Here is a 12,164-nt window from a genome sequence, read left to right on the forward strand (position 1 = left end):
TAGCTGCTATAGTCTACTCATCGGGTACTAAATCCATAGCTACCAGTGTTTAATAGGTACTAAGTCCATAGCTACCAATTCCTATCAGGTACTAAATCCATAGCTACCAGCGTCTAACTAATAGGTACTAAGTCCATAGCTACCAATTCCTAACAGTTACTAAATCCATAGCTACCAACGTCTACCAGGTACTAAGTCCATAGCTACCGGTGTTCGTCCCATAGGCACTAAGTCTATAGCAGCCAATGTATACTCACATCATCTTATATCTCTCATCATTCATCTACCCATCTCATACCCAACATATTCGTATATATAAAATATGTATACAGTTTAAATCCTTTAAAACATGTATAAAACGTTCATCCAGCATAGACAACAAGTATTCAGACAATATGCACACATAGCACGTAGTTTTTATATAAAATACTTCATATCTATGTGTAAGATGAAAGGGACTATGCACTCACCTGAGTAGGTGGTGACTTAGCACTCGGACAGCGCTTCGATACTCTTAAAACAATTTTCCTTCGATAAAACCTAGTACCAATACCACTAGGTTTTAGTCTAACGATAACCGCGACAAATTAATAGTCTGACTCTGGGAGCAGCGTTTCGAAACCGGAACTTATTTGGAGCAGCGTTTCGAAACCGAAAGACACTTTTTCTCAGGACTCTGGGAGCCTCGGGGCTTCCTTTGGGAGCTAAGGGGTCTAACTAGGGCTTAGGGGGGTTTAGATGAGTTAGAGAGAAAAACTAGTGAGAGAAAGAAGAGATTTTGGAGTGAGGAACTCGGCAACCTTCGCACTCCCTTTTATAGGCACAAGACCTCGGACTACGCTGGGCGTAGCCCTGGTTACGCGGGGCGTAGGCTTCGGATAGGATTGCCACCTCGGTTCCAGCTGTCTCGCACACCGGTCGGATAGGAAGCGAAGGTACGCTGGGCGTACTAATCTCGGACGCGGGGCGTAATGCGAGGCTGTGTGTCACCATCCGAAGCGAGCACCGTGGTCAGCAAGCGACGACTGAGATTTGGCCACGTCACCATTCTCCCACAGATTTCGCAATTTCCACTCCCGAATTCTAAAAATCATAACTTTCGCATACGAGCTCCGTTTTTGACGCTCTTTATATCCACATGAAGGTGGGAACGTACTCTACAACTTTTGTTTAGACTCCGTCGGCTAATTTTGGCTCGATTTTAAATTTTATATTATTAACAGGCCAGGACAGGATTGGTCCGTTAAATTCTCATAGCTTTTTCATCCGATGTCCGTTTTCGCCCATCTTTTTCTCATTACGCTACTCTTAACGAGATCTTCAATTCCCATTTAGGTCGTGTAGGCCAAAAACCGCTCGATCTTATATTCGAATTTCGGGTTGTACACTGCTAGTCCGAAACTTCGAAAAATCATAACTTCTTCATATGAAGTCATATTTGGGCGTTCTTTTTATCGATGTTCTTAGTTTAACGTATTCTACGACTTTCTTTTAGATCGCTAAGGCTAAGTCTCGTTCTATCATAAATTCACTATTTACGCTTCGCGGTGCCGTGCCGGTTTCATCGCGAAACTTCGACGGGTCATAACTTCTTCGTTATAACTCGGATTTCGGCGTTCTTTATATGTACGAAAACCTTGTGACATTTCTACATGTTTAAGATTATTTATTCTAAATGGTCTTTTCTCGAAAAGTCATTTTCGACCCCTATTGCCTCTAATTTGACTAGCCCGGATTTGCGGGCGTTACAATATAAGGCTCCAACAACCCTCCTATTCCAACCAGGGATACCATAACCAACCATTACACTAATGCAACATAACATGCTTTACTCCAAATGAATGACACATGCCCAATTGTAGTCTTACATCACAATCGGCCCCAAACGGCCCACAAACTTCCTCAATCCCACGAATGATGTGGCCTTCCCATAGTGTCACGACCCGTCCTTCCATGGTCTAATTCTACCTAGAGGAAACTACAAGCCTAATCATAACTCCTTAAAATCCTTGCAACTGCTCATGGACCAGGTTAATGCTATAGGACAACCCACAGTGTTACAACACTACTACACTATCTACTAACCCAATGAATATTATGACCACCCCACAGTCTTACAACACTTCTATCGCTACCTTCCAACCTAGTGAATGATACGACCACCCCACAGTCTTACAACACTTCTATCGCTACCTGCTAAAATAGTGAATGCTACGGCCACCCCACAGTCTTACAACATTTCTATCGCTACCTGTCAATCTAGTGAATGCTACGAACACCCTACAGTCTTACAACACTTCCACCGCTACATGCCAACCAAATAAATCATGGGTCAAAGCCTCATTCGAGATATATATGTCCAACACATATAAAAGTTGATGCTTTACGGGCATATATGTCCAATAAGCCTTTTAGTCCATAACACACTTAAAATTTGATGCTTTATGTGCATATATGTACAATAAGCTTTTTAGTCCATTAAGCCTTTTACTCTATCTTTCCAGAAGGTCTTATTACTCCATAATACATTTAAAAGCTGATGATTTATGGGCATATATGTCCAATACATGTCTAGATCTCATTTGGGACCAAAATTGAAGAAATCATCCAACTTTCATGCAAAGGTTCAAAACCTGACCATTCATTAGATATGAACCTCATGACACTCTAAAGACCCTTATAACACATAAAGTTTCCAACTTTATGGTTTCCATTCATTCAAACTTGCTCAACCAAGGAGAAAAGTGGGACAAAACTTAGATCTAGCCACAAAAAACAATAAAGGTGGAAGCTTTGACACTTACAAGGATCCAGAAACAATGTGAGGTGATGATGATGATGATTCCTTACAAGCCCATTCAAAAGATAACCTTCTCCTTCTCCTTCTTCTTCTTCTTCAAACCAAGAAATGCTCCAAAAACGCCAAGAATCAAGTAAGGGATGAAGGCTAGGGTTTTCTGAGGTGAAAGAGGGTTTGTACGCTGATAATGAACCCTAAAATGGGTTTATAGGGACTTTAATACAAATGAAACCTTAAATGATCACGGGCTCGGGTTGCATCAATTTTCACGTTATGAGCCTCTATGTCTCACGTCATGAGACCAATCTTGAAAAAAACTTTCATAATAACCCATCTCATGTCCTGACCACTCAAAGGTCACGTCGTGAGGCTCCATTTTTCCAAAATTCGACCTTTTGACTCATTGAAATTCTAAATTGATCCATCCTGGAAAACAGGTGTTACATAAAGAATAAAAAACGAAAAAATCAGGACATTAACTATACATTAAACTTTGAGTAAATTATAGTCTTGATCCATGGTTGTAAAACATGTTCGACGTTAGCTAGTCAGTGGACCGAAGTTAAGGGATTAATCGGCTAGATGGGGATCAATTATTGATCAATTATGGACCATAAATTGCTAATTCATTGAGCTTTATACCTTCAAATGATGTTCCAACCATAGAAAAGCTCAGATCCAAAGCCTGGACTCCAACTCGATTCTCTTCCATGGTCCTTCTTCACTCCAAGGGCACCACAAGAACACTTAGAAGCTCACAAATGGACACTCAAGCTAGAGGAATGGATATTAGGGTTTTGAGAGGGTTGAAGGCTGGAAATGGTGGCCAGAAATGAGGCCACCGTGTTCTTTAAATAGGGACACACCCCTCATTTAGGGTTTTCAGCCTGTGCCTAAGTATGCGCAGAGTACCCCCTGGTACGCCCAGCGTACTAGGTGGATCCACGTCAAATTCATGCACATGAGTACGCTAAGCGTACACACGTACGCCCCGCGTACTCAAGTGCCAACTTTCTCAAATAAGGGACCTATCTTGCCAAAACATCAAAATATCATAGCTTCCTCGTTATAAGTTTGTTTCTAATGAACCTCATATCCACAAAAAGGTGGCGAGAAGACCTACGCTCCTATCAACTCATCGCAGCCCCGAGGTTTTCTCATTCCCAGGTTGCAGCCCACGAACCCTAAATCATGGACGATCCGAAATAGGATGTTACATATGGAAATGAGGCTAACAAGTTGGGATTAGGATGCTTAAATAGGGTGAAAAACCCTGAAATTAGGGTTTCATTCTGGTAACCCTACTCGTCGAGTTGAGGGCTCTAAACTCGTTGAGTAGGTTACTTAAAACCCGTGTCAAATCTGGTTTCTACTCGACGAGTTTGGGGCTCCCAACTCGTTGAGTTGCTCTACAAAAATGAATAAGTTATAATTAAATGCGTACCAGGAACCAGGCGTTACACATTATATCTTTTCCTCGCAGGTATATCTTTAATTGACATCTTACGAGGCATCCTTGCAAGTAAATCTCCAACAACTACTATTGCGTACATAGTTTTAATGCCGAGTCACTCCCAAAATTAAACTCTTGACAATTTATGCTAGGGACTCTCAGTTAATCTTAACTGCTATTGATAACATCAAGACTGTCTGGTTGAACCTGGATCACAACATAATCTATCAATCTTATGATGAATACTGCTGACACATCTACAACCCTTGAAAAAAATTATCGCCTCTCTTAATCGACATGGTTCGTACTACGTAAATGTTTCTCCTTGACATTAATCCTATGGTTTCCATCTTTTAGCATAGGGAAACTAAGTTCTTAGATGATGACTTGAAACTTTCGTACTACGTAGACGTTCGTACTATGAGTTTAACTAAGATTTCTAAGTATGGTGTATCCCTTGAGTACTCGACACCCTCTATGGAAAACTACGCCACCTATTAAACTCCTAATCCTTTGTTGCGAGGATATATCCCTCATCTGTGAAGGTGCGGACCTAAATGGTTCTCTTTGCTATCTGAGCCGCACCTGGGAATTTGGTCACTTCCTAAATCCTATTAGTCATTTGGAAGGAAAGAACAACCTTTACTTGAGAAGTATTCAAAGAAACTCATATCCAATAAGTATTCAAACATAAGAGTTCTTTCTTCTGCTTCTCATACAACGAAATCGAGCTAATAACCACTGCCTACTCATGCTGTAATTCTCTTGGGCCTTAACTTCAAAATTGAATGTCGGGCTAACATTCACACTTTCGCCTTAGGGGTTAGTTCTCTCCTTCACTTAGGTTCAACCTATCATCTGCTATTGTTCGTAACTGACCGAAGTCCAAGCTGGTTTTGCTTATGTGATATGTTGTAACATCCCAAAAATCATGACAAAATTTTCATTTTTAAAACCATATCAAAACCCAAAAATCATTCAAAACATAGTTTCCAAAAGTCATAATCATAATCAAAGTATCCCATAATCATAGATCAAATAAATATCAAGAATGATGTGCATAATCATGCATTCGCCTTGCTCCTATCCTCTTATGTATCTGAAACCATAAAATCAAACTGTAATCCTAATCTTAGTGAGTTCCCCCAAAATACCACCACACAAACATATAACAACATTTATATTGGGCCAGAAACCATCAGAATGGATTACCCCTGAGCCCACAACATAAGTCTGTATTACCCACCTAGCCCACAGCTTATGTCTGGATTTCTCCGGAGCCCACAACATAATTCTGGTTTGCCTTCCACACCCTCATCCTAGGTCTGGATTACTCCCAAGTTTGGTGGCTTCCGCATAGGGTAGTATTGCCTCAACCCAACCACACTATGTCGATATGTGCAATAGATAAACATATAACCAACAAACATACAATCATATAGATTTACCAGTCTAACAGAACACTACATCATAACAACATCATATATACCAAGATACATCATATAACTTAGTGGGCCGGCATTGGTGCCTTCGACCCACGAGTACAGTGAGGAAAACGCACCTCACAGTCTGAAAGATAGTTTAACTGATCACTCCTCCAAACATTGTCTCCACAAATCACCTATACCATAAACAAGGACCAAGCCTCAATCCATTACTCAAACTGTAACACCCCGTTTATTATGTAAATAAAAGATAAAGATTAATAAATGAATCCTGGTCTTAAAATCCATAATATTTCATAGGGCGCTGGTTTTGGGGAGCCAAATGTTATTATTTGGAGTATTCGTGGGTTAAAGTGTAAATTTGAGACTTATTTTGTAAAGATTTTAGAAGACGGGGGGTGTTTTGTATCATTTGGACCTAATATGAAAGGATTTATGGAAGCAGGGGCTAAAGAGTAAATTCTAGACCTAAATTGAAAAGGATTTGTAGAGAGAGGGGATGCTTGGTAAAATTTGGATCTAATTTGTAACAGATTTCAGGAGGTAGGGTTTAAAAGGTAAATTATGGATCAATTTTGAAAGAAATGGGAGACAGAGGGACCAATTATGTCATTATGGCCATAAGTTTCAAGTGTCGGGTATTTAACCACCACCATATGTAGCACCCGGTTCCTGGTACGTAAATCTTAATTGAGTATTTCCCTTCTTTTGGCCTTGGACTCGACGAGTCATAGGTCCGACTCACCGAGTGGATGCGGGACCCGAGACAAGTTTAAGTTGGCGACTCGGCGAGTCCATATCCTGGACTCGGCGAGTCACAGCTGTTGGATGAAACCCTAAGTTTCAGGGGTTTGCACCCTATTTAAACGACTTAACTGCCCCAAGCCAGCCCCCATTCACCCTCAGAGCCCTGTATCTCTCTCTAGTCTTGCTTTCTTGTGAGTTTGAAGTGTTTTGTGGTGTATTGAATTTTCTTTGAAGGAAAAGAAGAGGGAATCAAGAAGAGGAGAAGGAGGCCAAGCATCTCTGTGTCATTCCAACGTTTCCCCTAAGGTATAGCTCGTTTCCCCTCTGTTTTTAAGCTTATAGCTCCATAAAAGTCCTTTTTGAGCCATTTCCAAGATTGTGTATGCTTGAGGGTTGGTAATAAGTCGATTGGCCTCTAGATCTAGGCAAGATTGAGCTCCAGGAGCTCAGATCTGTTAGCTTTATGGCCCCCATGTTGCTTGTTCACCCTAGATCTACCCTTTTGAGGCATTTTGAGCCCTAAAATCCATATTGGTGAATATCCACACGTAAAGTTGGAAACTTTACGTGTGATTCGTGTCCTAGAAGTCCAGATCTGTGAATGGCATGGACTGGAGTCGAGCAAATCTGTGTATTTAGTGGGTGCATGGCAACGACTCGACGAGTCGTTCATGTGACTCGGCGAGTCTGTTCGCAAGTCTCCGAGTTTGTCCCCTTTTCGTAGTGTCGAGTGAGCAGTGAGTCACGGGGTGTGACTCAGTGAGTCGGAAGTTGAACTCATCTATGGAGGTACTCGGCGAGTCAATGCCCTGACTCGGCGAGTTCAAGGCAATCTCCTTAGATCAAGAACAGACTCGGCGAGTTGTTCATACAACTTGGCGAGTCGCAGCATAAGTGTTCATCGGATGAAGATGAACTCGAAGAGTTGTTCATACAACTCGGCGAGTAGGATGAAGGACTTGAATATCAGTTTAGAAGGAGAACTCGTCGAGTCATCGCCTAACTCGACGAGTAGGAACGGGATCCAGGACAATCGTTTGGGTGGTGACTCGGCGAGTTGGAAAGCCAACTCGGCGAGTCGGGTCAACTGAAAGTTGACTCTGACTTTGACTTAGGGCATGGTCAGGGGTAAAATGGTCATTTCACCCGAAGGTCAGTGAGCAATGTTTGATTGAGTATGTTGTAGGAATTGCAGCCGGAGGATTTCCGGAGCAGCAGCAGTAGCAGTAGGCAGTCAGTTCCCGATCAGATCAGCAGCTACTTCGAGGTGAGTTACCTTCCAGTAGCGGTGGGTCTACGGCCACAATGCCGGCCCATCAGTAGGAGTTGTATGTTAGATGATTGTCTTTGTGATATCATCTAGGTTTGCTACTACCTGATATGTTGTATGCTGGCATGATATGTATATGTGGTAGCTGTAGAGTTCGGTTGTTAGGACCGAAGGGTAGGTCGGACACCCCAGATATGTCTGACAATACGTGATGATATGATTGCATGCTGGCTTGTTATGTTATATGAGGTAAAGGTAGTAAGAGGGGACTAGTCCCCGAGGATCGGTTGTTAGGACCGATGGGTAGTCAGCACCCCAGAATGGCTTAACACGGGTAGTCAGCACCCTAGAATGGCTTGACATGGGTAGTTAGCACCCCAGAATGGCTTGACACGGGTAGGACGGCACCCCAGAACGGCCGTATCGGGTAGTCAGGCACCCCAGAATAGCCTGGCAGTATGTATGTTACGTGTTTGTATGGTATGTGGTACGACGGGGGAACTCACTAAGCTTTGTGCTTACGGTTTTCAGTTTTGGTTTCAGGTACCTCCTCAGCTAGGGGAAAGGAGCCGGCGTGGTAGCAGCATGACACACACACACTCTCCGGTTTCCGCATTTACGAGCTTCACTAGGATTTGTACTCTGATATTTTGATTGGGTGTATGAATTGGCTTTTAGACATGGTTCACTTTGTGTTATGGTTTGATCAAACAATGTTTTTAGTTATTAATATTTTCTAAAGTAATATTTTAAAACAAAATTTTTGGTCGTGAAAATTGGGTCGTTACAAGTTGGTATTAGAGCCCTGGTTTGAGGGATTCGGACACACCCTCGGGAGTGTCTGAACTCAAATCGAGGGATTAAAAAGATTTTCTAAAATTGAGAAAAGAGTTTTGAGAAAGAACGAAGTGTGTGATGTGCGCGACCGGCCGAGCTCAAGTAAGTATTCCCCAAAGTACCCATACAAGTTTATGTTATGTTTATCAGCTTTTGTCGAACAACATGCTAGAATAGGACTAAGGATCTAGGAGTGATGCCTTATGTGCCTGCTTTATGTGTTTCAGTTGTGTGAGAATTGCATGCTAGATATTGAGTAGACAGTAAGTAGGATAGCCTGATTAGGTTATGCCTGGTAGTATGAGCTTAGCACTAAATGCTAGCTCAGTTCCTGAAAGTAGATAGATGTAATTGAGATTGTTACCCTTATCTGAATGTTTCTTGCTTCGTGCTACGTGGGACTCTGAATAATCGGTGTTAGCCATTAGGCGAATTCGTCACGTCACATGTGATCAGGGTTGAATAATCTTAGAGTGCCGGATTTGATCCTACTGCGCAGCTCTTGTTTGAGTCCAACCGTTGTAGGGACGAGTCGGGTACTCGAAGGATTATCTAAGCCTCGTCACATGTGATGGTATTCGGGTAATGGCTAATTGGCATTTCAAGGAGGCCTGCAGCAGCTGAGGACTGGTTAGAGTGGGATTAGAGGTTTCCCTAGGGCAAGCCTAAGATGAGTATAGCAGTGATCAACAGTAGTGAAAGGGATCTGGTGGAGTCGAGGCATTCCTTGAAGAAGGTACGGATAGATGTGGAAGGTAGTATGGGCCCATACTACTGAAAGCAGAGGATCCGTACCCGAACCAAGGAAGGCCAAGATAAGACCAGGGAACTTGTAAGTAGTTGTGATCCCTCAGGAAGTATCAGTATCACTAATGATTGTTGTGATGTATTGCAGAATGGTGGTACTTCGATCGAGGCCGGTAGATGGCGGTTCAGGAGAGGGGTCAGGTTCGGGATCAGGTTCCGAGCCGGTTGATGAGGGACTACGCGAGTTCATCGCGTCAGAGTGTTGGGTTTTGAGCAATCTAACACTTCCTAAGTGTGCATGCAACCCTAATAAACCTTGGATCTATGTTTGTCTAAATACATGCAAAATAATAATTTTCCAAGGTTCATAACCTATCTAACATGGCATGGGGCACTTTTAAACATAAAAGAATTAGATGAGATTACATACCTTTTGATGATGAGTTCAATTCCTAAGGAGTTTGAGGGCCAAGCACCAATAGTGTGAATGCCTCAAATGGAATCACAAAACACCACAAACTTTTGGAAAACTTTGAGAGAGTATACACACTTGTATTTTTGGCCACACACAAGCACACACACACTAGTTCACTAGTTGCCATTTCATGCTCCATAAGCATGCTTATATAGTGTGCATGGTTAGGGTGAAACCCTAATAACCCATGACCTTTCCTTTCCAAGGATCCATGGGTTAAAAGCTCCATGGATCATCCATGGACTTCCATATAAGCCTAGCCCATTAACAAATGAGTGTTAGCCCACACCATATAAAACCAATAGCCCATAATCTAATTAGTCTTCCTTTTAATCTCCAAATTAATTCATAATTAATTTAAGACTAATACTAATTAAATAACATAACTTCATATTAATATATTATAACTTATAATATATTAATAAACATATGTGTATAACTTTCATAAAATTATCCATAAATAGTTTGGATGAAATGCAACCCAAATGGACCATGCCGGGTCGGGTCAAGTATGTACCAAATAAGTTATGGACTTAGACACCTTATCCAACAGACTCCCACTTGGATAAGTCTAATAACTATATTTGCGTATGTTACTTCAGGAACCAACCAACAATCGTAGCTCTCGAAAACTCTGTTGAACTATGAAGCGCCATTTTAGATAAGTGATCATATAATCCTCTGTTCTCATGATATCAGCCGGAAAAATACATGGAACAACGTCGTACTTATTGTCCAACAGTTTGTTTCCCGATTTTCGATTTGTTTGACAAGGAACTTAATCGAACACATCAATTTAGTTCTGACCGGCCGGTACATAGGTCACAACAAAATCATCGAGGGACCCAGATATCGCTTCTATTTCTAGAAGGAACAGATAAACTTCGACTCATATGCTTGTTTTACTACTTTTTGAATTGTACACAAAGGCACGTTTTATAACATCAAGTTACTGATGCGTTTACGTGCAAGCAATGCACAACCAACTTATAGGTAACAACTCATATCTCTAGGTTATAAGATTTATATGATATTACCGTCTCACGATCACTCGAGATAAATTCCATGAAGTGATACAAGTGAGCGTGGGTTTAATCCAATACTCATAACTTATGAGCCTCATGAATGTTGTAGCAACCATTGCTATGACTAAACCCATTTAGCCATCTACAAACTCGATTCATGATAGTCTTGATTCATACCTACTTCCAAAATATGAACGACTGTGGAGTGTTTAAATAACTTAGTCATTCGGAAAGAATAACCTAGCTATTTTGGAAGTCAAAACATGCAAAGTGAAACACAATAATAATTGAATCCAATATGGTCTCAGAACCCTTTTGAATATAAATAGAACCACCTTTTATTTATCACCATATTGATTACACATTATTCATTGTATAATGTTTCAAACAATCAACTTAAGACTTGAATAAAAAACAACAGTCGTCCCATGCTCCTAGCATGTACACTTTGTTTTTCTAAACAATAGTTATGCCATATTCCAAGTATGCACACTATGTTTGTCTATGATCCTTACATTGTGATGTAGATCAATTGAACATGATTCCATTGATACTCATTTCACAATCCCAAATCCATATTGTAAATGTGAGAATCCCCGATTCCTATCATTTACCAAAAAAATCTGTTAGATTTTAAACTTTTATGCAATGTTCCTCTTGTAATGATTATTCACAAGGTCACCAAAACCTTGTCACCAGTCATTACAGAGTATTCCAAAGAAGGTCAACTTTTATGGAACAGAAGTCTCATATTCAAAGTACATTGCTTTGAACATCCTTCTTGCATTAAGGTTTTCTAATCTTACATAGATTGAATAACTTCCACCTATGGAGACATTTCCATAGTCCCATTTTGACTATCACTTCCGAACAAGAGTTACTTCTTTTCAGAATATGTCAGTATGGTCCTTTCCGACAACTTACATTATACTTCCAACTTTCCCTGAGCAACCAATCTTTGGCGAACCTCAGATTTGTCCTCGACAATTGCTTAATCACTTTAGTCATATCCAGTTCTAGACTTTTCCCTTCTCAATGCCTTAAGCATTTGGAAAATTTAGAAAATATGAATATTATAGCACATGCAATCGATCCTATATCCGAAGCATATGGGACACGATTCATGATGTTTGACATAAAGAAATGATACTAGACCAGTCTTTTGCTACAATATTTTTTATTTGCCATGTTTTCAAAATTTAACTATGAAGAGGGATGCCGTAATCATAATCGAATTTTGAAAACGCAATATATATAGAATTTCTTCAAGCTGAACCATTCCAACATAAAATTCATACATATATATTCTTGACTAAAGATGATTAAAATCTCAATCTAAGCTTTAGAATTGAAACGAAGTATAAT

Source organism: Lactuca sativa, chromosome 9 (genome assembly GCF_002870075.4).
Source record: "Lactuca sativa cultivar Salinas chromosome 9, Lsat_Salinas_v11, whole genome shotgun sequence".
Lineage (NCBI taxonomy): Eukaryota > Viridiplantae > Streptophyta > Magnoliopsida > Asterales > Asteraceae > Lactuca > Lactuca sativa.